At 38.8% G+C, this 26,934-nt stretch overlaps 1 protein-coding gene across 10 annotated transcripts in view; it reads right to left on the minus strand.

The window, feature by feature from the left end:
• The window catches only part of myh9b (myosin, heavy chain 9b, non-muscle), a 798,697-nt gene extending 787,044 nt beyond the window's left edge, over window positions 1-11,653 (minus strand). For 7 of the 10 annotated variants that reach the window (XR_015479893.1, XR_015479894.1, XR_015479895.1 and 4 more), the window contains 1 exon segment: window positions 11,467-11,653. The gene's annotated coding sequence lies outside the window, so the exon portion shown is untranslated. 10 annotated transcript variants of the gene reach the window in all.
• Between the last annotated feature and the right edge of the window lie 15,281 nt (window positions 11,654-26,934).

Genomic DNA, 26,934 nt, shown 5'->3' on the forward strand with positions numbered 1-26,934 from the left:
GCCCCCGTTTCAAATCCGCTCGCGAAAAGTACACACTCAGGCCCTGTTTACACTGTCTTTGTTTTTAAATGGCATTTTAGAACGACAACGATTTGACATCCACAGTGGCGTGTAGCATTTCTGAGCAGCCCTCCTTCCTCTCTACCTCTGAAAACGCACATCACGTGACCCTACAGACACAAACGCACACACAGCCATGTGCTCGAGACAGCAGGTTCAGGCAGTCAGAGGACTGCTTCAATCTTTCACTCACTTTTACTTAGTCATTTTAGCGAACTCAGATACTGTTGGCTGGTTCCTGTTGGTTGTGCGTCTTTTTTACCGACGCCATTATAACGACACAGATCACTGCCTATTCACGAGTCCCGAAGAAGAAGTGATTGACAGGTGGTAATTATGTGTGTATCTTGCCTTTATTCATTTACTGTATGATTTGTTTACGGGTAAAACAAAGACCATGCAGGTCAGGTAGTTTAAACGGTAGGCTACAAATAATTAATTGGTCATTAATTAATTAATTATTCATAATCGAAAATCGAATCAAATCATGACTTTAGAATCGAAAAAGTAATCGAATCAAGGATTTGGAGGATCGTGACACCTTTATTCACAATACATAATATTAAATAATAATTAAATATAAAATTAATAAATCCTATATTAATTATACCAAAATATTAATACATTAGCATATTTTTCATTGAAACAAAAATATAAAAATTATAATGAAAGCGTCTGTCTTTTTTTTATAATTATTATTATTTATAATAAATATTATAATCAGTAATCTCTCTCTCTCTCTCTCTCTCTCTCTCTCTATATATATATATATATATATATATATATATATAATTATTATAAAATTATAATTAATATTTTAATTATACAAAAATATAAACTTTTTATATTTATTATTTATTATTTATAATATAATCAATAATCTATTTACATATAAAATGAATATTATTTTTTTTTTAATTATTATAAAAAAATTAGCACATTAGCATTTTCTTTATTGAAGTAATACCTCCCCGGTTGGTTTGTGTTCACACTGTCTTTTTTCCTTCTGAACCCCGGTACCCTTGCGTCATCCAGCTGCTGTTTTATTTACTGCCGTTGCTAGGTGACGGTCACGAAAGCAAGCGGCGAATTAAAAAGACGTCCGCACATCGCAGTCATTCTGCTTTAACTGAAGCTTTTGGTTTCGGACATACAGAAAGCGACTCGCGTCCATCTGCCGCAAACATATTATAAACATTCAGAACATCACATCGGTGCGCACGGGTCTTTAGAACTAGCATATTTTATCCAGAACCCACAGAAGATAAAAATAGTAGTTAATAGCTACATAAAAACCAACAACATGCGAATGAAAAGTCGTCAGCTCTTTAGTTTTTTATAGGATTGGTGTATTTACATTAGATTATCAACACAGCAATAGCGTCCGCTTCAGCAGATTGAGGTTATAGCAGCAGGTTACACTTTCTGACACCTTTAAGGCAATCAAACACATCCCAAATAATTACAGGCCACGACTGAACATTGAGGATGATCTCTCATTAGAGGTCTCCAAAATTAAACCAAGAATAGACTTGTACTGAAAACATTGTGCCCACCAGTCGCATTAGCTGAGGTTAATATTAAATTAAAGCAAATAAAACATGACTATAAAATACTACTGTATAAAATGACTTATATGTTGTCAATATGCTCGTGTTATACAGGCCTATTAATATGTGCACAGCGTTTGTATATTTATAACCACCTCAGAGGAACTTGGCTATAGTGCTGATAAGTGTTGTAACCCCTGCTCTAAATGATGGTTTCAGTCTTCAGTATCTCAGGATGTGCTGTGCTTCTGGCCTGACTGAATGTTTCGGGAGTGTCCCGAACGTCTCTCCTCATCCTCCTTCTCCTTTTTTGGTTTGCTTTCTCTGCCACCGAGCGGCAGCCCTTCCCACAGTGCACCTGTGCTGCCGGCTGGAGAACAATGACAGGATGTGAGCAAACAGACAAACAATCCTGTTAGCAAAGCTCCACGTCCTGATCATTTGTCCTGCTTTCGCCATAAGTGGCGTGATTCGCTGTATGACTGCATCATGACGCGCTGCAGACTCATTCCTTGCTCCGATTGGCCGACTGCCAGAGCTGTGATGTCACATCCTGCCACAGAGTAATGTTAGTTTCTGCTTGAGGAGGAAAAGCCGCTCTGGGTGTTTCCTTGTTTTGTCTTGCACTTGTGAAATCAGAGTTATTTCTGCTCAGATTCTGCTTTATTTTTCCTGAATTCAGCTTTCTAAAACAAAACACTTTATTTTAGGAGTTTAAATTAGGGCTGTGCAGTATTGGAAAATGTAACATCACTATATTTTTGGTAACACTTTATTATGATGATGACCATTCATCCAAAAAGAGCCAAATTCTGTGTTTCACAGCTAAATGTGTTTTCGACTGGATTACTTAACACTTGTCAAGGCCTGTCACGAAATCTATTGTTTGTTGTATGATATATTGCACCAAAATATATTGCGATAAACGATATTATCGTTATTTTAAGACCACTCATTATTAGGGATGTAACGGTATCAGAATTTCACGGTACGGTAATACCTCAGTATGAATGTCACGGTACGGTATTTATTGAATCATTTACAGGAAAAAACAAAACTTATGAAAATACTCCAAAAAAGTGCCAAAAGTGTCAATGACATACAAATTAGCCATCTATCTGTAAGCTTTGAAACAGGAACTTCAATTTTAATAACAAAAAAATATTAAACCATGTAAAAAAATAAAGTTTCAATTTAGTATTGTTGAAAACTCATCACATTCAACATTTAATCACTCACTCACTTAGATAGAGATGGGTTTAAAGGAAAATTATCATATAAATATAATCTGGTAAAAGCTGGTATCTCTGGGTATTTACAATGTCCCCTGCAACAGAAAAAAAAACCCTCTCATTTGGGACTGAGGTTTCTGGGACAGAGATATGGCCCAGGTTGACAGCAGTGGGTAACGTTGTGCATTGTCTTTCCCCTACTTGAGAGGACAAACCATGAGTGAGATAGAGGTCTCATGTCTGCATCAATCTGAACAGTGTGCTGTGTTTCTGCAGTCCCCATGACTGATTATTAGTCGTATTCCCCAACTTGCAGGCACGTGCACACACAGGGCTCAACCTGTGCAGTGCACATGCCCTTTTTAGTCTTGGATAGAAAGTGCCCTTCCAAAATGATCAAAAGTGCCCCCGCGACACGACATACCCTCCGTCCCCGCTTTACAGTACGCGTGCGACAACACAGCTGATTAGAACGCGCGCGACAACACAGCTGATTAGAACGCGCGCGACAACACAGCTGATTAGAACGCGCGCGACAACACAGCTGATTAGAACGCGCGCGACAACACAGCTGATTAGAACGCGCGCGACAACACAGCTGATTAGAACGCGCGCGACAACACAGCTGATTAGAACGCGCGCGACAACACAGCTGATTAGAACTCGCGCGACAACACAGCTGATAAGAACTCGCGCGACAACACCGCTATTCAGTACGCGCGCGACAACACAGCTGATAAGAACTCGCGCGACAACACAGCTGATAAGAACTCGCGCGACAACACAGCTGATTAGAACTCGCGCGACAACACAGCTGATTAGAACTCGCGCGACAACACAGCTGATTAGAACTCGCGCGACAACACAGCTGATTAGAACTCGCGCGACAACACAGCTGATTAGAACGCGCGCGACAACACAGCTGATTAGAACGCGCGCGACAACACAGCTGATTAGAACGCGCGCGACAACACAGCTGATTAGAACGCGCGCGACAACACAGCTGATAAGAACTCGCGCGACAACACAGCTGATAAGAACTCGCGCGACAACACAGCTGATAAGAACTCGCGCGACAACACAGCTGATAAGAACTCGCGCGACAACACAGCTGATAAGAACTCGCGCGACAACACAGCTGATAAGAACTCGCGCGACAACACCGCTATTCAGTACGCGCGCGGCGACAACACCCGCTTTAGGGTTTTCCAGCGCTTTTTCATCCCCGCTACTAGCAGCACACTCCATTTCCGCATTACTGGATCTGTAGCGACAACAGACCGCAAGGGATTATGGCCAAGCCTGGGCTGATGGGAATTGTAGTTTCCGCTACCTCCCGTTCGCTTCATTCGCCTGAGCAAATTTTCTCAGAAGACCTATAGTTTTACCGAGTCATGCGACTATGGTAATATCGAAAAAAATTAATATTGCAGTATGACGGTATTTACAATACCGTTACATCCCTACTCATTATTATATAATGACAATATAATATCATCACAATGCAAAAAACACGTCATATTTCGTTCTGAAGAATATTTAATTTAATTATAGTCATTTTAACAGTTTAATAATAAGGCAGTGGAGTCAGACTGTGAAAGCACATATCCTGAATAAATAATAATAAATGTGAACAAGGTAAAGAGTAACAGAGGCTGTGTTATCTGCTGCCAGATCTATTTTCAGCTGTCAGACACCCACATGAGAGTATACTGTAGTCATTTATAGTAAATACTAGTGTTTTTAACCATACTGACACTGACAGCTCCAATAGAGATAGAGCTGCTGTACAATTGGCTAAAATGTAGCTTGAATTGGTTTTTATTAATTTAATTAATATAATCCAGTAACTTATTTAACTACAAAATATTTACAATGTTCATTTGTAAATTAAATGTTAGATTTATTTACTGACAAAAAATATATACATAATGCAAACAAAAAAAAAGAAATTTTGTATTATATTAATTAAAATAATCAATAACATAATAATAATAATTAAACTATTCAACATGGCTTTTCCCTAAAATCTGGAAACTTTTGATTTCTAAATTTTCTTAAACTATAATTTAAAAATATAAAAATAAACATAATAAAGACTGAAGACTTTTTAAATTTTCTTATTTTATTTAATTAAAAATCATAATATAATTTTAATATTTTTGTTTAATTAGCTAATTAAATTAATTAAATCTTCCTGATTAAGTTTATTTTTATTTATAATAAAACTATTATTTATAAACCCATTATGCATATAATTAAATGCATAACTCAAACAAAACCTATTAATATCACTTATAATAATCAACAAGGACAAACAAATTTGCAACAGAAAATATTTTTAAACATCCATGTACTAAACACGGTAATAATCAAATTAAATATTCAGCATGAGTCTGCCACAACAGACAGATACAGTAATTCATACGACTGTCAAAGACACACAGACTCCACTGATGATCTGTGATATTTCTTCAATACCTATCTAAATAAACACACATACACATTCTCCAAACTGTCTTGTTTTGTTTGTGCAAGATGAGGATTATTAAACAGTGACAGAAGGGTGATTTAAGGTGAACTTCCCCTTTAATAAACCACAGCGCATGATGTCACCAGACAAAACAACAGCGCTCTATGGAGACAAACAATGACATCTCCACTTCCAGAATCGAACTGCAGAGAGCAAACACAGACACGATCAGAGCGGAGATCAAAGAGACCAGAGGTGAATGACATCATCATCATCATTCTATCATCATCACTCTGATCTCACAGCTGGACATGAGCTCATTCACAAGCACGAACAGCAGCTGCGCATCAAACCCCGCGGCCAATCACAACCTCTACCCATAATGCCATGGTGCACACAAACAACAGTCCTGCAGGTCCGCACCTGTTCGGCAGTGCTTCTGCCATTGTGCCAGAGGATTAACGTCTAAAGCCTGCGGACATTTTCCTCCACCGACAGAATAAAATAAATACTTAAAAACAACCATTGGTTTCAGAATAAACGGCTGATTTCAGATCATTCTGAACACGTCCGCTCAAATTAAGTCAAGACAATATACTGTTGAATTATGATAGAATAGAGCACACCTGAGATGCTGAAGCAGAGGCTGCTGGGTGTGCATTCATATCTAATATTCAATGGTCTGGAATCAATTGTTCAGCTCATACTATGATTCTCACACTGTTCAGATGTTGTATTTCAGACATTTGTCAGGTTTTTGTCCTTAAACATGTTCTGTGTGCAGCACTAGTGTCTCCCACAGCTCCTCCAAAGCCTTCTGTTGTGTTTTGGTGTGATCTTTGACTGTCGTAGCTGTGAAATACAGTACATCTAATCATTCAGCGGAGTGATATGGAGCTGTAATGCGCTTAAAACCTGTCAGAACTACTTTTTTTTTTTTACTTTTTATTTTAAGATTTTTCAATATATTTTTTTACAGAACAACCCCTTCCCCAACAATTTAAGCCATTACAAATGAGGGAAAAAAATTATTTAAAAAATTAATTAAAAGAAAATAATAAAATAAATAAATAAAGGTATTGCCAATTTGCCATCATAATTACTTTTCAGGGGATACATTTGCACAGAACTACTTTAGCTGCGAGTTAATCTGAAAAAAACCAAACACCTTAGAATGTTCATCAGCCAATCAGAATCAAGCATTCATCAGCCCCTTGAGGCCATTTATAAATGTTTTTTTTTATTGCCAGTGAGCATTTCAAGCCTGTTTAGCCTTGCATTTTTGACGAAGCACTCCGTGTGCCTGCAGATGAAAAAAAAAAGTCAACTCTGTGTGCAAGAACAGCACTCGATGTCATGCGCTCCAGCATTAAGTGAAGTTTGTTTGCGTTTTCAGAACTGAAAAGTGCATCGAGCGTGATTGACCCCTTCAATACATAAGAATTTTCATCCAAAAACTGCTCTTTTTACTGAACAGATTTTAAATAAAGATAAAAAAACACTTTCACATTTCTACAGTGAGTTCATCAAGTCATTAAGTCGTTATGTTGAATGGCCACATGTGGCGCTAACAACATTTATTAATTACTTTATTTTCTTTTCGGCTTAGTCACTTTTTTAACCTGGGGTTGCCACAACCGCCAACTTATTCAGCATACGTTTTACACAGCAGATGCCCTTCCAGCTGTAACCCAGTACTGGGAAACATCCGTACACACACCCATTCACACATATACACTACAGACAATTTAGCTTGCCCAATTCACCTATAGTGCATGTCTTTGGTGGGGGGAAACCAGAGCACCCACGCACACACAGGGAGAACATGCAAACTTTACATAGAAATGCCAACTGACCCAGCCGAGGCTCAAACCAGCGACATTCTTGCTGTGAGGTGATCATGCTAACCACTGTGCCACCCCGTGCTAACAACAATTCATTAAAAACTTCAATTCAAAGTTTACGGTCGCCGTGAGCACCTTGGTGTTTTATGTTGGTGCACTTAACCACTAGGCCAGGGGACATCAACTATATTTGTCAGAAGGCCAGAGTTTTACCAGACAGTCTCCTTGGGGGCCGGACTGCCAAGAAGAAAATCAAATAAAAATCTAATTTTGGCTTAAAATTATGTTTAATGGTCATACCTTTACCATTTCATTACAAATTGAAGGCTTTTGATTCAGGCTTATACCACAGTCAACCACTAGGAGTGATAGAAAATTCTCCACAAAAGTGGTGAAAATGCTGCCATTTGCCGAGGCGGCCATTCAGAGCTAGCTGGCTGAAATTTAGGCCGCAGGCGATGTGAAGGCGGCTCTACGGTGCTAAAAGCCTGAGCGCATTTTGGGTATCTTGTCCCGAGACCTATGACACATTGAAAAGTCTGACAGCGGCCAAGCCTGATGTGAAAAAGTTGGTGTGAGAGGGGAAATGTAACTTGAGCCATTGATTAAGCACTGCGAGTAGCCCGTTTCAGCATTGTGATTTGAGTTTCATTTGATGTGCGAACTTTATTTGTGACCTGTTTCGTTCTGGTACCAGGTTATTTATTTACCATGCTGTTTTAAGTCGTCTTGTCCTGGGGTCCGTTCTTCGTACGTGGATTACTCAGTTAGCTGGATTTGGTTATTGACGATTTGACACGATCCAGGATCGTTTCGTTCTTCAAAGCTGATCCGAGAGTTGTTGTCATGGCAACAGATCTGCTAGCTCAAACCTGATCGGGAGCAGGTTCAATTCATATAAACAGGATTAGATCGGCACAGTTCAAGCAAAGATAATACAGAAAGTATGTACCGAGTTCTGATATTTTCTTACAGTAAAAGTTATATACACTTGGGAAAATAGTAAATATTTTTTAACTATATATATATAAAGTTATAGTAATTAATAAAATAAATAAAGTTATACATATTAATAAAACTTATGCAATCTGCACCCTCGAAATGAAAATACAAAGACTGCCACCTGCTGGTGCAAAGAGAAAACTTATTGATATGAACTTTTTAGATCGCTTTAGTACAAATTGTGTATAATAGAAATGCACAATATGTGACTTTTCTTTAAAAGCAATAATACATTTATGCAGTCATAAACATGTTTTGATAGTTAATATGCCAGTGATGCTTCACAAAAGTTGCAGACGCCTTTACCAATATCAAAATGCTTTTGGAAACAACCAGTTATTCTTTACACCGATTAAAAACGGCTACTATAATAAAGAAAATCTTTTCTAAATTAAGAACTAAATACACGGATTTGCATTGAAATACATGATGAATACTCTTGTCTTGACAAATGAAAGTGTAAAGCCTGCAGCTCACAACAAATGTGAAGTTATTGCGTGTCATATTTAACAAGCTGTTTACTGCTAATTTGATGTAATTTTGCTCACATGGACAATTGAATATTAATCAGATGATGTCATTACGCTGCTGTGCCATCAACCAATCGTTGCATTGCTGATCATGATTTCTAGGATGGATAGATCTGTCCTTCACAACACACGCAGCGATCTCAGATCAGTTTATCCAGACATTCTAATCTGATTCGCGAACTCGTTTGGAGAACCAAATTAGCGAGAGATCAGTTATCAAGATTAAAAGATCCAGGATCTGCCAAATCATCTTAGATCATTTAAGCGAGGTACGAAGAACGGACCCCTGTACTGAGGAGTCTGCTAATTTCAAGCATGTTGTTGAGACTTAGAAATAAAAAACAAATGTTAAGTAAGGGCATGAGGAAAATTATCCCTTTTTTTTTAAAACCTGTTTGAAACAATAAATGCTTAACGCCGCATAGTCTATCCTCATTTCGGAGTGTAGCCTTAATATAGGCAAATTGTAGTTATTCTGACAAGAGACTCAGTTGTTGTTATTTTTAGTTGCTTTAATAGTGTGGACCACAATTTCCTTTTTGATCCTCACAATTTTGGAATCCAGTCGCGGGCCGGATTGAATGCTCAGCGGGCCGCCAGTTGATTCAATTCAATTCAATTCAGCTTTATTTGTATAGCGCTTTTACAATGTAGATTGTGTCAAAGCAGCTTCACATAAATGGTCATAGTAACTGAAACAGTGTGGTTCAGGTTTTAGTGTTTAAGTTCAGTTCAGTTTAGCTCAGTTCAGTGTGATTTAATCATTACTGAGAGTTGATGATCAGTGCACTAGGCTATAGGTGCTGACTTCATGTTCATGTTTAATTTGATATCAGACAAATAATGGACCATACTAAGTTATAAAAGTGTGGTCATGCTCACACCTTTTAATGCACGACTTGGAAAACAATAGATGTACAAATTCCACGCACACATAAACACATTAGCTAAAGTCCTCTTGTTCATCATTAGGAGTTGACAAGGCATAATTACCCTGTCAGATTTGTTCAAATCACTCAAACCAAGAGCAAGCTGGCAAAGTACCATTTTACACTTATTTAAGCAATCTCTATATAATGATGGATATAGCATAGTGCATTTGCTCTTTTAAGCATTTATTTAATCTCTGCATGTACTACATCTTCCACTACATCATATGCAACTTTTATTGTGCACTAAAAAGCAATTTCAAAAGCTGCAACTAAATTACAGTCAACTGTTGACCAAATAAATATATCCACTGAGTGTATTGAACTCAGAAGCTTTAGGCCTCGAAAAACTGTTCCCCACAATTGCGATGTTGTGGTTGAGTTTGACTCGTAAATATGATCTTTTGGACAGGACTTGGACGCAGCAGCTCTGTGTGCAGAATAAATGCCGCAGGGATTGAGGGAGTCTTATGCGTTTCCTTAACCAATGAAGAGAAGCTGCAACAAAATCCAGAATGAGACCAGCATGTGCTTTTACTGGGTCACAACGTCCTAGACACACTCGCTCAAAGAAAACCAGGTCACACACACACACACACACACACACACACACACACACACACACACACACACACACACACACAGGTCAGGTGTGTGCTGCAGACGTCTTCTAAGAAAGTGAAACTGGTGTTCATTTCAATAATATTATTTGCTCTATGGCACTGAATAACACACACACACACACACACACTTATAACGCTATTACTAGCAGCAGCAAACAGAATGATGACAAAGATAAATGCAGTACACACTCACATCAGCATGAATCTGAGAGCTCACATGGATTACACACAGATTTATGTGTGGTTATAAGACACACCCGACAAAATCACAACTAAATCTGTACATAAAGCTAAAGTAGCTGCCAATCACTCACTTCAGAGATTCATCAACACCCTGTTCATAACAATCAAGAACCAATAAAGCATTAGAGGGTTTCTGAAATCAAATATGCTAATTTCTGGACACATATTCAGAAAGTAGCCAACAACACGTATATCAAAATACACAGAAATGCTACAAGGCCACACACCAGGAGGACGAGCTCGCGCAGCGCGCTCCCGCGGATGACCGTGTGCACTCTTCCTTTCAAATATTAACCAAGTTTCTTGCACACAAATGAAATTTGTCCGGTTAAAGAAAGCGCGCACCAATGTCTGCGGGAGCACGCAGCGCGATCACACCCTCATCGAACTTTGGGAGCGCGCGTAACCTATTTCCATCTGTCTGTAACTAACTAGAACTCTCTAGAAGAGTCAGAAACTACGTTTATTTGCGTCCAAGTTTACTTTCCTGCTCTGGTAACAAACCGCTAATTCAGATTCGTCCTTAAAATCGGGCGGATAACTGAAAACGCGCCGCTTGGCCCAGTTTTAACGCGAGCGATGACGTAATGAGCGCCCGTGAAACGTCACTCGCTAGCGCTCAATGACATCATGCTCCGTTTGCAGTCGCACTGCACCCTACTTTCGCGCAAACAGCATTTTCTGTGAAAATTAACGGGTTTCCGCGTGCCCGTTGAGGCCCGCGCGAGCCGGTGTTTCTGCGCTCGAGCACTTCCTGAAACTCACCGCGCGGCTGTCCGTGCCGATCGGACGCGTCACAGGTTATCTTCGCAAGAAATATCGATCAACCGTAACGGTTTCACCACAACAAGTTTGCAAGTGCAGCAAAACCAGGCCGCGTCACTCCAGGTCGCTGCTCACACTAGCGGCGCTTCCTGTTTCTCCGCGCGGCGACTGAATGGATCTGCGGAGGAAACGGAACCGTCCACCCGGTGCTTTACCTGCTAATCAGATGCAGACGCTCGGAGTTCGGGGGATGGTTGTCAGAAACTCCAGAGGCTCAGTGTGGATCCGTGTCGCGTGCTCCAGACTTCCCTTTTCAATCCACTGAAGCTGCGCACAAGTTGGCTCTCTTCGCTCGGCTCTCTTTTTTTCTTCCTTTCTTTCTCTTCCCTCCCTCTTCCACTCGTAGTTGAACTCCGTCCTGCTGTAATGTTCGGGGTGCGGTCCCGGTGGGGCGGAGTCTGCGGCACGTAACCGCCCCTTTCCTGAATCTCCGCCAATCACAGTCCGCTCGCTCTGCATTCCCGAAGGCTTCGGCCAATGACAGGCGGCGTGTGGGCGTGCCAGAGCGGGTAAAAGTCCGCGTCACAGGGTGAACTTGAAATAGTTGGGCCGCAGGGCCCCGTATGTGTGCTTAATGTCTGAGGTATGTGCGCGACTTTGGGCTTTTGTGACCATATAAGTCGCCGGACCGTGTTTACACGCACACACACACGCGCAGGAATGGAGGAATGTCTGGAATCAGGAACTTTCTCTCCTTCTTTTAAATAAATAAATACATAATGGGTGTCAGTGTTGACAGGCATTTCACAATTTACAGAGTTTATTGGATCATTTCAATATTTATGTACGGATAGTTTATTTTAGCCTACTATTATTACACGATATTTCAATATTGTCCCGTCACAGATAATATCAATCTCTATCTGTGCGTCTATCTCATTGGTTTGCATATCATTTGACTGAAAATCGTGCAATGCTTAATGCAGCTTTTGAATAATAACAGGCATGTGTATTAAACCATTGATTTTAAAGGACTTTTGATTGATGATATTGCTGCTTTCTCAGCTAGCTATGAACTTCAGAAACACATTGACACTTAGTCAATTCAACGCATGAAAAATCAAACTAAAATCAGGCAAATCTGAACGAATAACACATCTCAGCACACATAAAAATAAATGTTTATTGAAATCTTTATCCTTTAAAAATCTATAATTATGTATAGTAGTGTTTTTGAACTATAGTAAGGTACTTTAATTAATCTGCTGTGTACGTCTTCTAATACAGCAACTAGCAATATAAACAAATTACATAATACTATGTATACTAGGCGACATACATAATGTAAATTAAAATAATTTATTTTATATTTTATTATTTTGTATTTGATTTTTATTTTATTTTATAATTTTTATTTTATTATTATTATTATTTTATTTTTAGCATTATATTCTTGTTCCTGAAACTCTTTAGTTTCAGTAAAACATAATTTTGTTTATATTTTGAACTGAAAATGCTATTATTTTATATTATATTAATATATTATATAACTGAAAACATATTTTTATATTACTTTATTTTTATTTTATTTTAATATTTTATTTTTAATTATTTTATTTTGTTATTATTAATGTATTTTATTTTTTATTATTATTAGTTTATTTTATATTTTATTATTTTTATTTTATTATTATTTTATTTAGGCGACACAGTGGCACAGTAGGTAGTGCTGTCGCCTCACAGCAAGAAGGTAGCTGGTTCGAGCCTCGGCTGGGTCAGTTGCTGTTTTTGAGTGGAGTTTGCATGTTCTAGTTTCCCCCACAGTTCAAACACATGTGGTACAGGTGAATTAGGTAAGATAAATTGTCCGTAGTGTATGTGAATGAGTGAGAATGAATGTTTCACAGTGTTGGGTTGCAGCTGAAAGGGCATCCGCTGCGTAAAACATGTGCTGGATAAGTTGGCGGTTCATTCCGCTGTGGCGACCCTGGATTTATAAAGGAACTAAGCCAAAAAATAAATGAATGAATGTATATACTACATTTTATACAAATTTATTACCAGAGTTTACAAAAGTATACTTTATTAAATTTAATAAATTATTTTTATATAATAAATTAATACTACTTATATGAATATTTTTAATTATAATAATTATTATAGTTTATTTAGTAAGTACAGTATTTATTATTTATTTATTAGTTTATTAGTTCATTAGTTAACACTAGTGGCCTATGTTGTCGCATTGGATTCGTTAACAATGAGTTAAAATACTAAAATACATGCATTATAATACAATTTGCCTAGTTATGGTTTAAAAACAATATATAGCATTATCCTTCTATTTACCACAACTTATATATTAATATGTTGATTATGTGTCGGCATGTTTGCCTGTGTTATTTCCACTTTTATTAATGCATAAAATCTGTTAAAACGAAGGGTTCCACATAATTCATTCATGCTGTGCCAACACAAATTGAAAGTTAACAAGTTTAAGTGAATTGAACATAACACTATGAGGATCTCAGGAATTGTGTTGTTTCCAGCTTATTTTAATTCAGCAATTTGAGCAGCGATAAGGATTTCTGGACTATTTTCTGAAGTCCTTTAAATGAAAGTGGAACTAAAGCGAAGATTCCTTGTAATAGAAAGCCCCATACATAATAAGCACGTGTGAAATCAAACGCGGCGCGCATGAATGATCGCGCACGGAGGCTGAAGAATGCGAGGAATGCGGAATGAGGATCCAGGAGAGACCCGGGCCGCCGGGAGGGTTATATCAGCGGGTCAGGAATGTTTGTGCACTCGCGCAGTCTCTCTCTCTCTCTCTGCATCACCCATGTGCCGGAAAAATCAATCCACCGCTGTTCTCTCTGCTGATTGGGCAGTTGTAGCTCTTTGAGCAGTATGGTGTTGGGTAGTCCCCCACTTGTGGGATTTATATTTCTGTCATTCTGTGCTGCACATTGAGTTCAGAATGTAACTGCCAAATAACTGTCAGATTTTCAAAAATTCGAATTGGCCACTGATTCTAACTGAAGCGTGTGTGTCGCCATGGAAACTAAAAGGAATAACGAACAACATTTTGAATTTTCAAAAAGTGTAAAGCCGTTAAAAACTGCCCTCAAGGGAGACCGTCGAGCTTACCAGTGAAAGGCTTGAGGAATTTCTAATGCAAAGTCAAAGGTCTCGACGTGAGTGATGCCAGATGTAGAGAAGCAGGCTGAGGGAGAGAAAGAGAGAGACTGATTACCAAATAAGGTCACTTCTGACCTCTCTCTCTCTCTCTCTCTCCAGCAGTTGTGTTGTGTTGTGCCGCCCGGTCTGGGTGTGTCTCGGCCGCTGGGTGTGTTCCCGAATAATGGCACACCAACAAAACTTTCTCTGTCAACGCTTTGCATGCGGCGTCTGGAGGGTAGGAGAACGTGCTTTAGTTATGAGTATTAAAGTGACAGTTCACCATTGTATCACTTAGTGATATCACTTAATTAAAATTCTATAGTCATTTATATTAAATCTATAATGTGTTTTGAGCCACGCTAATGTAGCCTATTGTATTCTATATATTACAGGAGGTCTATTTACAACAAATGAATCTTGAGGCTTGTAATTTTCATTAAAAAAATTGATGTGGTCATTAAAAATAATGTGCATATTTTCTTTAAGAAATTGATATTCTGGATTTATTATATAACATTGAGAAGATTTTGCTATAAAAATAAAGAGATAAATTTCACTTTTTTTTTTTTAGGTAAACCAGTGCAGTTGTTATGCTTAATTTGAGAAACCTGTTAAGCTATTAAAATTGAGGCAAGATGGCTTCACGTTTTAAAGGGTCATGAAACACCAAAACACATGTTCTGAGCTGTTGACAGTCATATATGTCCACACTGCTAAAAACACTATTAGGACACATATATTTCACTAAAATGTGAAAATTGGTTGTTTTTGCATTATTTTGAGCACATCCGTAATTCCGGTTTGAAACGAATTTTTGAAGCTGCGCCACGGCCATGAGATCTATACCAGCGAGTAGACTGGACGTCTGTACCTGGGAATGCCTTATTACGTCTCTGAGTGTGCTGCATTAATTCATGAGTAAGAATTGGTTCAAACCAATCAGCAAGCTCTAATGTGTATGCGTGCAACTTCATTAATATGCATGCTAGCTTTGAAGACTGTACCTGAAACAGTGTTTAGAACAGAGAGACGACACGTGCTGACAAAAGAAGTGGGTAAAGAATAACGCCCCATTCACAAGGGGCTTCAGCGTCAACGCTTGACTGAAGGCGTGTCCGAATTTGGGGCTGTAGGGATCGTCATAGAAGCGTCAGCCAATGAATTTCAGTCAGCAATAGGCCACTGTCTAACTGGTGTATTTGCTGATTGAAAAGTTGAGCTAGTCCCAACTTCTGCAGCGAGCAACGCTTCTGAAGCTGCGCCGATGGATCCACAATGCAGTTCGGCAACGCTTGACATCACCCATTCAAATTAAATCGGAAGCGGTGACGCCCCATCTGAATGGGGCGAAAGAATTGTTTGGAGATACAGGTCATCAGAGTTGCTTTTATAATGAGCTGCAGTGAAGGTTTTGTTTTCATTTTCCCGCTATGAGAGCACAGCTGGACTCACGTGTGGATCAGTGCATGTTACACGGGGCAGAAATACGTTTGTTTGGAACATTTTTTACTCGAGAGCTTTTCTCATCTGGAAATGGTGAATTCCAGATTTGCTGCTCGTCTCCTTTAAAAAAAAGACGCAGCTCCAGTATGTGTTGATTGCCCTGTCTACACATTTGATAAGTGTGTGCGATCAGTGCCCTTTCTTTGTTCATTCAGATGGCAAAGTTATAGTTTGTATAGTCAGCAGTACTAAATACAGTAAACACGTGAATACTGCAAGCAAACTATTGCAGAGCGTCATGTTTAATTTTCGCCGCATTTTGTGACAAGATAGTCTACACACACACGGCTTTCTGACCTACCGAGTGCATCTGAGTTACTGAGAAATGCAGTTTTTTTTCTCCTATACGACGTGCAGTATCAAACATTCCACTGTCATTAAACACACTGGTTGCGTCCGAAACCGCCTACTACTCAGTAGGTACTGCAATTGAATTTAAACGTACTATTCGGCCGTTAGAAAGTACGTTCTATACAGTATGAACGTGAAAAGTATGAATGGAATTCGGACGTACTACATCCGCCATTTTTTCATGGTCACGTGACCTGCCTGCGTCAATTGCGTCGCTTTACTCCCATTCATGAATTCGCTCGAGGGGCATCATGGGATAGCACAGCATGCATGGGATGCGCACTCTAGAATCTGGCCGGTAGTAGTAAGTCATCTGGGTACTTCTCGCATACTGATTTTCAAATTCTATGAATTCGGACATACTACTCGGCTCGCATACTGATTTTAGCGTACTATATAGTATGGAAGTATGTGGTTTCGGACGCAGCCCGTGTCTTTCTCCCCAGCGTGTGTTTATTTTTCCTCTGTGAAAATCAGCGCGTGCCCAAATGGGAATTTCCATTTTAATTCAAATCCTTCCCCTTTTCCCTCCCCCGACACTCCCACCCAACCCATCTGAATTTTACCTTGAAATTGAACAATTGTTTTGCATTGTAATATTGACAACCCGGGCTCATTGTGGAAACGAAGCCCCGCGGACATTTCTGCAGACTGCGAAATACATCCCGGGAGGTACGTATTCGAGCAGTTTTTGTTTTCGCAGATTCGCGAGAGGCCGCTGTGCGTGCTTTTTCGCGTCTCGAATGCCTCTCGGGAGCACGCCGTTCACGCCCGCGCTGTTCTCGCATGAAAAGCCGCCAAAGGCCGCTGTGGAGCGACCGTCCATCCAACTGACTGGCTGAACGACTGAACGACTGGCCGCCCTCCTCTTCCTCCTCCTTCCCTAAACCCAAGCGACGGTTTGCAAAAGCCGTCCAGAAAAAAAAAGCACAAGCCCTTGTCTTTGATTTTGACCGCGTTTTCGGATCTCGCCGCGTTCTTGTCCTTATTTTTTGGATTCTGTTATTAATCTTACCTGATTTTTGGAACCGCTCTTCCCCAGACTCGATCCCGGCTGTTCCCGGTGGCTTGCTCCTCCTCGTCTGGGCCTCCGCTCCACCAACATAACGCTGCGACCTAAGCGGACAAACTGGTTGCAGCGGGAAAGCCCTCCACTCAGAGGCGAGCTGTCAGCCGGCGAGCGCAAAGAGGAGGAGCGGAGCGGCGTCACACTGCCCCGTAGCGTTTGCTCGAAAAAAACTAAACGTACCTCCGGCCACGTAAAATCGCGGTCTCCAGAAACGTCCTTGGGGCTACGTTTCCAGAATGAGCTTGGTTTGAATATTGAACAGCAGTAATCAGGCAACATTTAAGCGTGGTGGGTGAACAACAGTGATCTTGTTAAGTGGTAAGTCTAAGCTAAGCTAAGTTAGCTAGCTATTCAATGGGGTTTATTCACAGCTAGTGCTTTTCCATTTCATACGGCTACTTTTACAGCATTGATGATGTAATGTGATTACCTGTGTTTTTATGTAATGATGTATATGAATAATAATAGGCTTTTACGTCAACGAGCAAAGATATTCTGAAGAAAATTGGGTTTCCCAGTACTTGGTTGCAGCTGGAAAAACATATGCTGTGGCGACCCCTGATGAATAAAGGGACTAAGCGGAAGGAAAATGAATGAATTCATGTGTTCAACAGAAAAATAAAGGTTTGAAACCACTTGAGAGAGAGTAGATGACAAGTAAGTACGTTGTAAAATTAGTGTGAACTGTCTCTTTAATATAATGTATGTTGTAACACACATATCAGTGCCAGAGCTGTTTACGCAACCACCCGCGACATTCCCATGATTCTTTCTCATGAGTGATTTTCTGCCGTTTGTGTGTTCGTCCTTAAATGGCTCCAAAGAAAACCTCAGAATAATTAAAAACAGTGGAGCATTAACTGCGGAGGAGTGAGGGAAGGCCACGCATCCCGTCTTTTCCTCCAGTAAACGCAGGAAGCGCGATAAGGCGATTGTTGACTTATACAGGCTTCGGGAATGTTCTCCAGCAGTTCCTCTTGTTGTGAAATTAGAAATGCCCTCTGTAACACATCCCCGAGAGACCACAGGCATCAGTGTGTGCTTGAGGGAGCACATCACACTCAAAAGCCTGTTTCAATCACAAATAATGCTAATGCAAAACTCGTTTACTGTAAACGGAGACTGAAATAGAGGTATTTAGTGTCTCCGAGACACACACACACACACTTCTTTAGGTCACATTGCTATTAGATTTTGGATTCAGACTGCTACTACTAACAAGTCAATTATTTAATCATAAACACACCAATATTTTACTGTATTTATCAGTCATATATATCATTTCAGCATGGATTTCGCAGTGTTCATATTTGCAATAGTCTGAATTAGAGCTACAGAATAGTGTTGAATTACTGTATTTATAGGACATTTATTTTCTTACTTACAGTATTTCGTTTGTAGTCCAAATATCTACATTTCAAAGCAAAAACAAGATTTTTACTTCCCCCACAGGCAGATAGTTAATAAAACTATAATAATAATAATAATAATAAAAAAGAAAAACTCTTAAATTTGACTTATTTCTTCTGAAGTTGAAAACAAATAGCATTTTTTAGATTTATCTAATCTAATCTAACAGTTTAAAGGACTATAAACGAGACATTGCAAAGTAAGAAAAGCAAGTTGTGCTTATAGCGTGCTCATGACTATATTGTAAAATTCATATCACAATATTTTACAATATCAGTTTTTCCGTTATTGTGAAGGCCTAATATTATTGAAATGTTTAAGTCATTGTATTGAATATGGCTAATTTGCACTTATTATCACCATCATGACCATTTTCATCTGCTTATCTGGGGCCGGGTCGCGAGGGCAGCAGTCTTACGAGAGAACCCCAGACTTCCCTTTCCCCAGACACTTCTTCCAGCTCCCCTGGGGGGGATCCAGAGGTGTTCCCAGGCCAGCCGAGAGACATAGTCCCTCCAGCATGTCCTGGGTCTTCCCTGAGGCCTCCTCCGGGTGGGACATACCTGGAACACCTCCCTATGTAGGCGTTGTGGTGGCATCCCAAACAGATGCCCGAGCCACCTCAGCTGACTTCTCTGGATATGGAGGAGCAGCGACTCTACTCCGAGCTCCTCCAGGGTGTCAGAGCTCCTCACCCTGTCTATAAGGGTGCGCCCTGCCACCCTATTAAAGGAAACTCATTTCAGCTGCTTGTATTCGAGGTTTTGTCCTTTCGGTCATGATCCAAAGCTCATGACCATAGGTAAGAGTAGGAACGTCGATTGATCGGTAAATCGAGAGTTTTGCCTTTCGTCTCAGCTTCTTTACCACAACGGACTGGTACGTCTACCGCATTACTCCTGCTACTGCACCAATCCACCTGTCAATCTAAGGCTCCATCCTTCCCTCATTCATTAACAAAACCCTAAGATTCTTCCTTCCCAAGGACCTTCCTCCAACCTGGAGATGGCCAACCACCTTTTTCCAGGGGAGCACCATGGCCTCGGACTTGGAGGTGCTGATTTTTTACCCCAGCTGCGTCACTTGCTAAATTGCACTGAAATTTAAAATAATAAGAATGTAAAATTTGTAGTAGCACATGTTTCACGCAGCGAATGCCCCTCCAGCTGCAACCCACCACTGGGAAACACCCATACACTCTCATTCACACTCATAAACTACGGACAATTTAGCTTGCCTGATTCCCCTATACCGCATGTGTTTGGACTTGTGGGAGAAACCCGAGCACCCAGAGAAAATCCACGCCAACAGGGGAGAACATGCAAACTCCACACAGAAATGCCAACTGACCCAGCCGGGGCTTAAACCAGCAACCTTTTGCTGTGAGACGATCGTGCTGCACCGCCTTGACACCCTGATTAAATGCATCAAGAAAACAAATTATACACTAAATAATATTATAACAATATGTGATCAATTATAAAATGCAAATGAAATACTTTCATGCCCTCTCATTACTTACTATACCTTATGAACTGTTAGTAGTAGTAAAGTTGGAAGTTTTAAGTCTTAAGCCAGTGTGCTTAAGCATTCAATGTTTCTCTATTCTGCTATTATGATCTATAGAAGCACTTTTTTTACTACTAATACCACTATTCAACAAGCAGCGGCAATACCCACAACAAGTGCTGGTTAAACTAAGGCAACTGTTAGTGCTCAGAGAATTAAGAATTAAGATTATTTGTACGGGTGGTTTGTCAAACCCACTCACCTGTGCGAGGCACACTTTATAAATGCACAATGCTGTTTTTTTGATTTGGAGTGACTGGAAGAAAGTGTCTGGAGCAAATGTGCAAAACTGGTGCAAGTGTCTAAGAAAGGCGAGTGTTTTCTGCAGGTGGTTTGTCAAGCCCACTCACATGTGTGAGGCGCACTCAGAATTGCATCATGTTTTGGGTTGTTTTTTAACAGTGCGTCAACTTAAAATTATAAGGTTCTATCTGACATTTTTGTCTAAATTAAGTTATTGACATTTTTTTATTAAATGGCAACGTATTTACATTATGGGATGTTTTTCTATAGGTTGTTTACATTTGAAGATTTTTTATTAAAAAAAAAAAAAAATGTTGCACACACACGGTTTGCGAAGGACTGCAAAAACTTTGAAGCTCATTATCTAAAAATCATTCAGAATGAAGATAGAAACTTCTAATTCCAAGGTGACGAGTGGTCCTCAACCACCGGGACGCAGAGCGGTACCGGTCCGTGGATCAATTGGTACCGGGCCGCACAAGAAATCATTAATTATTTCAGTTTTATTTATTATCTGAGTCTGAACAATCTTTTATTTTTGAAAAATGACCGTGTTCTCTTGGTTACATGAACGCCAAATGTAGCGAATGGGAAAAGGTCCAGTGAAGGACCCGCATTTGTCAACAAATCAGGTGAATTCAGCATGTCTGTGCAAGAAGATCAACTGCTGGAGATCACAAATGACGGTTGCCGTTGGGGTCGTTCATATATTGCGTCCTTTCTGAGCGCAAGTTCACTATCTCCAATGGAGGAAATAATATTTGTGATTTGCACAATCGGCGCAGTGCACTCACACTTTCCAGGTGAACCTGGTTCTAAACATCTCTTATCAGAATGCTGCAAGCGCACTGAGTTACGTGACATGAACTGACTAATCAGAGCTTGACACTCATTCATTCATTTTATTTTCGGCTTAGTTCCTTCACAACAGCGGAATGAACCACCAACGTATCCAGCACATGTTTTACGCAGCGCATGCCCCTCCAGCAGCGACTCATCACTTATAAACATCCATACACTTCCATTCACACACATACACTATGCACAATTTTCATCTATGGCGCATTTGTCTTGACTGTGGGCGAAAGCGGAGCACCTGGAGGAAACCCACGCGAACACAGGGAGAACATGCAAACTCCACACAGAAATGCCAACTGACCCAGCCGAGGCTTGAACCAGCAACCTTCTTGCTGTAATGCGAGAGCGCTACCCACCGTGCCACTGTGCTGCCCCAGCTTGATACTATGCAGCTTGATACTATGCTTTTGAATTTGCTTCATTAATAAAATGTGTGTCATGGCTGCAGCATGAAAATGTGTATTGAATTAGTATTTTTAATTTTATTTCTATATTTTAAAATTTGTATTTTTTCCGTAACCTGGCAACAACCAGTAGAGCAAAGAGGCAACATCAAATTATGAGGCTAAAAGCAAATGTCTAGACATTTCTGGACGGTTCGTCTAGTCTAGGAAGCATACATTTACATGGATACAACACAAGGGGCAAAATTTAAGTGATGTTCTGCACAGTTTGCCTTCAGTTTGGCAAGTCAGCCACCTTTTGTTAAATAATTTAAAAATCCATACTGCACTTTTTGTTTACACTTTGCTCATTATATATTTATTAACATTTTTAAATATTTAAACTAGATTTACATTATTTTTGACATAATATTTAAAATATGTGACTAAGAAATAAAATTTTGGCAGGGCAAGTAAAAATCCCTAGAGTTGAACCCTGTATATATTATTCGCTTTTACATTTTATTTGCTCGGCTGAAATGCAATGCACAAAAATGTTTTTTAATAATTTATTTTTCAATATTTATTTATTTTATTACACATTTTATTTGTTCAGTTGAATTGTAATGTACAAAATTGTGTATTAAACTTAAATTTTATTTTATTTATATATCTAAAAGTATATATATTTATAATTTATTAAAATACTGAATTATTTAATTTATATATTACATTTTATTTGTTCAGTTGATATGTAATGCACAAAAACCTACTGAATTTGGTTTTTATTTTGGATTTATTTGTACTGATTTATTTTTTACTTTTTATTGGTTGATTTATTTTTTAATTATTGTTTATTTGTTTTGTTTTATTTTATTCTTACACATTTTGCTTGTTCAGTTAAATTGCAAAGTACAAAATTAAGTATTAAACTTTTTATTTTATAAATTGTATTTTATATATATATATATATATATATATATATATATATATATATATATATATATATATATTTTTTTTTTTTTAAGTTAAATTTATATATATATATATATATATATATATATATATATATATATATATATATATATATAATTTATATATTACATTATATTTGTTCAGTTAATATGCAATGCATAAAAACCTACTGAATTTTATTTTAATTACGTATTTTTGTACTGATTTATTTTTTATTTTTACACATTTTCTTTGTTCAGTTGAATCGCAATGTACGAAGACTTGTATTGTATACTTTATTATATGTGATTAGGCATTTAATTGATTTGTTTGTTTCCTGATGTTTCGATGTTCCAAAACAAGTTTGTAATCCTCCCCTCATGTTTGAATTCTGAAGTTCAAACCAAAAGCTAATAATATATTTCACACACACACACAAACACAGACTCACACTCACACTCACACACACACACACATTGATATCATTAGCCTCAGAGGTGTGCAGCATGCCAAGACCAACGCAAGCAAGCACTTTACTACAGCCAAAGAAAGAGCCTGAGGGAAAAAACATCATTAAACATGAGTAAGGGAAAAGTGACGGAGTGTGAAAGAAAAAGAGAGAGCGGAGGAATCTGAAGCGGCGCTCTGTGTTTTTCCCTTATATGGTCAAACAGAGGGCGAGAGAGAGAGAGAGAGAGAAAGAGAGAGAGAGAGGTGGAGGTGTGGTCTATTGTTTTTGCGGGAGGAAGAGGTGTAGAGTTTCTCTTCCGTCATTCTTTCACCTTCTGCACTGTGTGTGTGTGTGTGTGTATGTGTGTGTGTGTGTGTGTGTGTGTGTGTGTGTGTGTGTGTGTGTCTAAAACAAAGATATCAATCACTTCTGGACACAAACATTAGTCCAGCACTAGTAAAGAAAAGCATCAGATTAATCACAGAGCCGATGATTAACTCTCTAAACCTTTGGTTTCACACCACATCAACAGCATGAAAGCATATGTTTTGCATATTCATGAATATTTGCATTGGATTATTACATTTTGAGTGTGAGTTGCAGGGCTGATATTGTCAAAAACAAACAAACAATGTTTTTTAATTGCAATGTTATTTTATCAGTCTGTGTGTGAATCAACAGTTAAAGCAGACATTTTTTCAGTATGATGAAACTAAATATTAAAAAAGGGGCAGGGTTTTATTTCAGTATGAGGATATATTTCCAACTGAAAAAGAAATATTGAGTAGGTAGCGGGGTTTCATTTCAGTCTAATGACATATTTCCAACTGAATATTAAGTAGGGGATGGGGATTTTATTTCAGTATGTTGACGCATTTCCAACTAAAAATTAAATATTGAGTAGGGGGCGGGGTCTAATTTCAGTATGAAGAAATATTTCCAACTGAAATGGGATATTGAGTAGGAGGCAGGGTCTCATTTCAATATGATGACATATTTTCAACTGAAATGGAATTTTGAGTAGGGGGCGGGGTTTATTTCAGAATAATGATTGTATTTCTATCTGAAACAGAATATTGAGTAGAGGGCGGGGTACAATTTCAGTATAATGACGTATTTCCAACTGAATATAGGGGATGGGGATTTATTTCAGTATGATAAAGAATTTCCAACTGAAACAGAATATTGAGTAGGGGGTGTAATTTATTTTCAGTGTAATGATGTATTTCCAACTGAAAGTGAATATTGAGTAGGGGGTGTGGTTTAATTTCAGTGTAATGACATATTTCCAACTGAAATGGAATATTGAGTAGGGGGTGGGGTCTTATTTCAGTATGATATGCTGAAACTAAAATGTGTTTTTCTCCATATGATGATGCATTCCCAACTGAAGGTGAATATTAAGCAGGGGTTTATTTTAGTATTATGATGTACTGAAATTGAATTATTGAGCAGGGGGTGGGGTTTAATTTCAGTATGATGATGCATCTCGAACTGAAACAGACTGTTGAGTAGGGGCGGGGTTTATTTCAGAATAATGATGCATTTCCAACTGAAATGGAATATTTGGTAGGGGGTAGTGTTTCATTTCAGTATGATGTTGCATTTCGAACTGAAACAGAATATTCAATAGAGGGCGGGGTTTATTTCAGTATGATGATGTTTTTTTAACTGAAACTGAATATTGAGTAGGGGGCGGGTTTATTTCAGTATGATGATGTTTTTTCAACTGAAACAGAATATTGAGTAGAGGGCGGGGTTTATTTCAGTATGATGACGTTTTTTCAACTGAAACTGAATATTGAGTAGGGGGCGGGGTTTTATTTCAGTTTGATGATATATTTCCACTGAAACAAAATATTGAGTAGGGTTTATTTCAGTATGATGCATTTCCAACTAAAACAGAATATTGAGTAGGGGCAGGGTTTTACTTCATTATAATGATGCATTTCCAACTGAAACTGAATATTGAGTAGGGGGGAGAGGTTTTAATTCAGTGTAACAGTGTATTTCCAACTAAAACAGACTATCGAGTAGGGGGGCGGAGTTTATTTTTGCATTCCTACTCTCATCTTTCATTCATTTTATTGTCGGCTTAGTCCCTTTATTAATCCGGCTTAGTCCCTTCATTAATCCGGGGTCGCCACAGAGGAATGAACCCCCAACTTATCCAGCAAGTTTTGACGCAGCGAATGCCCTTCCAGCCACAACCCATCTCTGGGAAACATCCACACACACACATACACATTCACACACACACTACGGACAAATTAGCCTACTCAATTCACCTGTACCGCATGTGTCTGGACTGTGGGGGAAACCGCAGCACCCGGAGGAAACCCACGCGAACGCAGGGAGAACATGCAAACTCCACACAGAAACACCAACTGAGCCGAGGCTCGAACTAGCAACCCAGCGACCTTCTTGCTGTGAGGCGACAGCACTACCTACTGCGCCACTGCTTCGCCTTCTCTCATCTTTCACTCTCAGCAAAGTAATAGTTGGGGTAGTGTTTCTAAGCATATTTCACCCAATCCTTTAAACTGATGTCATCAGAGAAAGACTGCCATCACTTTTGATTAAATATTACCAAAACAAACCATTTTTTCTGCAGCAGATTGACTTGTCCCATGCAAAATAAAAATAGTTTTTATATTTGAAATTATTTAATACTTAATAATATGCTTTATATTTATTTATTTAAATCCATACTTTGTAATGTGTGAAAGGTTTGCAAAATGGTTCATTTAATTAATTTATATAGATTTTTTTTAAATCCATACTTTGTAATAGCTGACAAGGCTGCAAAATGTTTTATTTAATTTTGTAATTTATTTATATTTTTATTCATTTATGCTTAAATTCGTACTTACCAATGGCAATTTAGAAAGCAATCTAATCATACACATCTGTCATTTCTTTGAAACATGTGCACTGCACTATAAAAAAAGACTAGTTGACTTCATTTAAACATTAAAATGCAAGTAAACTAAATTATTATGCAAATTAAATATGTGCATAATTATAATTATTAAGTCAATCTAACAATTCCAATTCAATTTCTTTCAGTAAAGTCAACCTGATGCTTTTTAACAGCGTGTGAGGAAGGCTGAAACGCATCAGTGTGCAGTTATTTCAGCATTTCTGATGTTTATATACTCAGCTGGCCAGAGAATAAAGTCTGGACCAGAACAAGTTCCTTGGATTCTTTATTTTGGTAATATCTGCTTCAAACCCAAACCCAAGATAATCTACTTGGACTTTCTTTACAAGGTCCTTTCACCAGTCATCAAGATAAAATAATAAACTCTGCTGAGAGGAAGTGCTGGCGGTTTCTGATGCGACGTGATGATGTCATGCGTGGTCAGCTAATGGCAGGCTGTCATTGGTGGGCTGGAGTTCTGCTGGATGACATCATGCATCAAGAAAAACCACAGCGCAGATGTCTGGGCTTCACATGCGATGACGTCATCAGTGAGCAATGACAGAGATGCTTTTAGCTTGATGTCAAGTTTGAGTGCACTGAAAATGCAAGTTTAACATTCTTATACAACTAAAGACAAACTTACGTCATGTTAATGCTTTATTTTTTTAACAAGTTTGCAAATAGGGGCGGCACGGTGACTCAGTGGCTAGCACGGTGGCCTTAAAGCAAGAAGGTCACTGGTTTGAGCCTCGGCTGGGTAAGTTGGCATTTCTGTGTGGAGTT

The sequence above is a fragment of the Danio rerio genome, chromosome 3, assembly GCF_052040795.2.
Source record: "Danio rerio strain M-AB ecotype USA chromosome 3, GRCz13ab, whole genome shotgun sequence".
In the NCBI taxonomy this organism is placed as follows: Eukaryota; Metazoa; Chordata; class Actinopteri; order Cypriniformes; family Danionidae; genus Danio; species Danio rerio.